The 5,722-nt window shown below is 34.2% G+C and overlaps 1 protein-coding gene across 1 annotated transcript in view; it reads left to right on the plus strand.

Moving 5' to 3' along the window:
- The window catches only part of ZDHHC2 (zinc finger, DHHC-type containing 2), a 54,630-nt gene extending 51,443 nt beyond the window's left edge, over nucleotides 1-3,187 (plus strand). The window contains exon 12 of the mRNA XM_011979583.1: nucleotides 736-3,187. The gene's annotated coding sequence lies outside the window, so the exon portion shown is untranslated. The remainder of the gene's footprint in view (nucleotides 1-735) is intronic.
- The last annotated feature ends 2,535 nt before the right edge of the window (nucleotides 3,188-5,722 follow it).

A 5,722-nucleotide genomic window follows, 5' to 3' on the forward strand; every position in this document is an offset into this window, starting at 1 on the left:
AGGCAAGCAGATTGCTTGAGCTAAGGAGTTCAAGACCAGCCTGAGCAACATGGTGAAATCCCATCTCTACCAAAAATACAAAAAGAAAAAAAAATAGCTGGGTGTGGTGGCATGTGCCTGTGGTCCCAGCCACTCCAGAGGCTGAGGTGGGAGGATGAGAGGATGGCTTGAGCCAGAGAGGCGGAATTTGCAGTAAGCTGAGATAAAAATCACATCACTGCACTCCAGCCGGGGCGACAGAGTGAGGCCCCGTCTCAAAAAACAACAAAACAAAAAGTTGTGCTTCTATGCACATGAAATTTCAAAATCATTTCGCTAGATGTCCTTCCCCCGACTCAGTTGCCACTCCTCAACTCCATTCAGCCTCAGATGAATGCGCAGCTAACAACATAGAACCCTGCCACTCACATTGTAGCCCCAAACCAGCAACATTGTCATGCCCTGGAAGACTGATAGAAATGCAGAATCTTAGGCCTTACCCTAGACCTACTGAATCAGAGTCTGCATTTTTTTTTTTTTTTTGCATTTTAATAGAATCCTCTCTTGTATATGCATATTAAAGTTTGAGCAGTATTGATGTAGAGGTCTGTATTCAAGAACACATCTACTGAGCCTGCTAGCATAGTAAACAGTTTTGAATGAGGGATGCTATTGAAACAGATTATGAAATGAGTTGGTTCATTTTGCATGTTTATGGTTAACACAGTAGTTTCATGTTTTCTGTTTCATTTCAAGGTATCAATGCCGTAGATGATGGAAGAGGCTTCCCACAGGAAGGTGCCACTGGTCAGTTATGCCTATATCCCTTTGGCTGGAAATGCAGAATATGAATTGATCAGTTATCTCCAAGCCATTGCTTAAAATATAACATGTTTTGGACCCAATACACACATTGTTACAACTAATACAAATTCCTATTAAGTATTAAAAGTAGTTCTGGTTTATTAATCAACAGGGAAAACATCTTCTCCGAAAAACTTGGAATAAATTCAAGGACCAGTTTTTACCCAAATACATGGGTAGCACAGTTTATCACATAGAAAGTCCATTAATGATCTGATCTTCTGAATCTGAAAATGGAGACTATTAAGATATTAAGATTTCAGAGATTTCAAGTCACATAATGATAAGCGTTATTCATAAAACTTACCTTTAAGAAGGTGGAAGTGGCAAAGCATACTTCTTTTTGTTCCTCTGGTGTGAATCCAGCCTCAGACTGAGTGAACTGTGATAATTATGAAAATTCATTACAGAGTCCAGGTGGCCTGCAGTTGAAGATCTTCAGCCATTTTTGCCTCAGTTAAATCCAGCCCTTGTTTTCTGCTGGAAAATGTGTGGACATTGAAGCTTGAGCTCCCTCTTAAAGCAGTTGGCTGGAATACTTTTGTCAGAATACAGTACATTTCGATTACATCAGAAATATATTTTCATCTCTTCTAATCTTCTTAAATTGGGAAATTTATAATAGCAATTATGAAGATTGTTTTATGACATTCTTTTGTCAGTTTGGCTTTTAAAAAATCTCTTTTTAGATTATTTCTCCTGTTGAATATAGTAAAAATATTGAATTTCTCTTAAGAATTCCTAATAGGTCAATAGATTTACCCTCCAGTTATATCTGTATTATTTGTTTCTCATCTCATCAAAATTATGACAGGTAAACTATATTTTTCCTTAAACACCTATTAAGATTAAATTATGCAAATCATCAAATAAAAATCATACAACTTTTGGAAAGTTAGTTCAACATGAACTAAAATGGATGTTGTTTGGAAATTTAGTTTGAGATAAACTAAAATGGTGTGTTTGTTGATGCCAGAATGTTCAGCTTCAGTCAATATAATAAGCTCTTGTGCCTTGTATGCACTATTTTTAAAAAGTTTTCTTGAGTCCAGTATAATTTATGTAAATGTTAACAATTAGAATAATACTCTGTATGTTTTTTTGGTACTGATTTTGAGAATTTAAAGCAGATTACCTTTTAAAACTGGACCAACTAAGTAATTGGTATTTAATCCAAGAGAAAATGGTGATAAACTTTTCAAAATCTTTGTTAAACCAAACATTCAACACAAAATAAACTAGAAGGCCAGAGGATAATGGAATAAAGGATCATTGCAATTACTTATCCTTCCTAAAAGTATAGTTTTATATTAATTGTGCTTATGGAGGAAACAATGTCAGCCAAGTCCATTTTATAGTCAGAGTGCAATTCTTTGAACAGTAGAAAAATCTGCAGTCTTTTACAGATTTGTTTTAAGCTAACGAGTTTCATCTGACAATCTGCTTCAAGAAATCTCAGAAAATATGATAACATTTTAACTTTCATTTTAGAGCACGTTTTGGTCATTTTAAAAAATACCTGAAGTGCCAGACTGGAACCTGTAGCTACTACTAGAAGTCTTAAAACCAACAGCAGCACAGGATGTATTAAGAATTATATGAAGTCAGGTTTTTTTTTCAAAGCACAGTACTATTAGCTGTTTTGGTGGACAGGATTCGATTAAGTATTCCCTCTTGTCATACTGGAAGCTAGGGGAAAAAGAGGGATTTTTATCCTTTACTCTGCTAGAGTACTGTTACGCCCCTTTCCCCCAGTCTTTTCTACAATTAAATATATGTCAATGCACATTAGAATCAGATTTGAAAAAGTTAAAACAATTTCATTGTTGTAATTGTTCCCTTTCTGTTTTCATACAGTGAATAACCTTTAAAGGGTTGTTTTGTTTTGTTTTGAATTATAGGAGTTATAATTTTTGGAGATGCTTGCATATCTTATTAGATATGCAATATAAATTTATCTGAGAGAACAAAGTGCTAAATAAATAGATCTACATTTTGTACATATTTATATAAAATTTACCTTTAAGTATTTGCTTTAAAAAATTTAATGGCTTAACTCGAACTTGAAGACACATACTTCAACTGTCCTTATTGTCCATTAAACTGATAATTTTTATTTTTCTTGTTTTTATAGATTTTACTATATAGGAATCAAGATTTAAGAAATTTTGCATTAAAAATAATGTACCAATGCTTCATATACATTAGTTATTTGCTATTATGTAAGGAAGAGGATTGTTATTTCAAAGATATATTAACTGTTGCATCTGAATACAATCATGATGCATTCAAGGAAGTTCATATCCATGAATTCACTCCTAATATACCCTAATAAAGTGGTTGATCACCTTCATTACCTGTCTATAAGAAATTGCCTTTGCACTGACAATATAAATTATTTTAAGCATACATTTTCCTAATAGTTTATTAGAGCTACTAATGGCAAAATTCATGTCTTCAGTGTGGTCATAACATAGGTCTTTGGGGGAGGGGTAGTGAGAAGATAAGGTGTTTACTTCGTAGTAGTTCAGTGATTCTGAGGACAATTAGACTATAAAACTCAAGTAGACTGTAATCAATAGAGAACTATTAGAAATATGGCATACGCTGACCAAAAAAACTAGGGAAATCAAAGATATAAATCATATTTATAAAAAATTAGGCACGTAATCGTGATTCATGCTTCAAGAAAACATGAAAAACGTGTTACTCCATTATGTTATAAACTCGCAGATTTTCCCTATTTTGAAATACATGTAAACTTGCTCGGCTGATTCTGAACTGTATCCTTTAGTATATACTTATATTGTCAGATACTTGTTTGTAAAAGTGATGGTTCTGATACCTTTGATCAAACATAGATACAAACCTCAGAAAATGGTAAATGCAAAGCAGTTTACATTGTAAATCATGATGAAGGTATACTCCAGCACAACCATCCCACCCACACAGTCAGACTACAGATTCTGATCTGCAAATATTTTGACCAAAGTGACATTTCAACAAGTGGATTTTTCACAAATAACACGTTTAGTATCTTTCTGCAGAAACGTGTTCTTCCTAAGCAGAAGAGCACCCGGCTTAATCCCAAATGTTTTATATTCTTTTCCACATACTCAGCCCGTTCAGCACCGATTTCCTCTTACATGTGGAAGGAGACTATGTTACACACCTGAAGTATTCGTTACTCTTTTACAAAGATACCGCTAGGATTTTCTCACTTTGTCTTGGTAAAAATTGCTAGATTCTACTTTTTATTGCGAGTTTTAGCAATTTGATCTTGTAACGCCATGAAAAGCATTAAGTAGAAGCCAACATGAACCTAGATTTTACAACTGAGCAATCTGTTCCCCCCCAGATTTCCTCTGGAATTTATTATCCAAGGATCTTACTGTGTGACAGAACACAGGAAATTGTATTATACTTTATAATGTTGCAAACCATGCATTTTCCTTTTCTCTTTTCCATAAGATTTATTTTTTTTTATTATGGTAGTGCCCTGGGTTGTAAACAGTGGACATCACCAAAAGGATGAAATCAAGTAGGCTTGTTTCAAAGAAACTCCTGTGAATCAAGAACTATGAACATGAAGTATCTCCCAGAATAATGTTCAGTGTTGCAGGAGACTCTGAAACAGGGCACCCATTTCTTTTTCCTTCCTCAAATAGTCCCCTTGAAATGTGAGCAAACAACTACGATGATGCAGTCCAGGTATCTAATAGCTCAATCACCAACACCCTCTGAGAATTGTTCCTATACCAGCAAAAAGTTCAAATACAATCATCTGGGCAATGCCAATAGAAGACACTTAATCATTTGCAGACCTTTCTTGTTGCAGGAAAGTGAACGGCAAAAAACAAACTGGTGAAAACTTTTCAAAAATAGATCTTTTTGATGTTCTTGTTCATAGCCAGCATTCAGTATTTCTGTATTGTTTACATTTGGGGGAAAATGTCTGTTAAGACTAATCTTCTGAGTGGTTTGAGTACCAATTAAACCAAAGGGAAACTTGTTATAAGTTCTTTTAAGCCCTGGTTTATGGCTAGTTCCCTATTGCTCAGGAAAAATACTACTACTTTATGGTTTATGAAAACAACCTATGATTTATGTTGCATCTTCCAGGTAAGGTTTAACAGTACCAGGAGCTGAATCCTACCTGAAATTATTAATACTTAATAGCTTCTGTTTGATGGATAAAGGTGCTTAATTGAAAAAAAAAAAAAAAGCATAATATACTTCAAGTAATTACTTCAAACAAAATTCTGTTGATGCTGAATTTAAAGATAATACAGAATGTGTCAGTTCTCCTGTTGTATTTTACTCAGTTATGAGAGCAAGGCTATTTTGTCAGTTCAGATTTCGTGTCTTTTTTCTGTCAGTATGTATGGCTCCCTAAAGTGTACTATTAAAAACATCTTAAATGAACTAATCAAACACTTACTGTGTGAAAGCTGAGTACTTTAAAAAGCGACCTTAATTATAAAGTAATCTTGGAGTAGCATGCAAATGTGCTAAAGTTATTTTAAAAACATATACTTAGGCAAGAAGTAGAGGACAGCCCCCAGAATGGCTACAATGAATGGAAGGAAAGCCTATGTACACACATATAGCTCAAGAACAAGTTGTTACTATACATGGGTTTTGCAGTGATACAAGATACCTGCTAACAACTTACAGTATTAGTTTTTTAGAAAAACAAAACAGGTATATGGCATGAGTGAAACAGTTCCCCGTCAAAAACACTTAAAACCTATGACATGACTAGTAAGATATAAAATATTAAGTCCCCTTGGAGTCTTGCAAACTTGTATTTCCTAACAATTTGGAAGCCATGATGATACTGTCTGAAGCTAAAGGAACTCCAATTTCTTGGTATGGT

This window comes from Mandrillus leucophaeus, unplaced genomic scaffold, assembly GCF_000951045.1.
Source record: "Mandrillus leucophaeus isolate KB7577 unplaced genomic scaffold, Mleu.le_1.0 Scaffold204, whole genome shotgun sequence".
Classification (NCBI taxonomy): Eukaryota; Metazoa; Chordata; class Mammalia; order Primates; family Cercopithecidae; genus Mandrillus; species Mandrillus leucophaeus.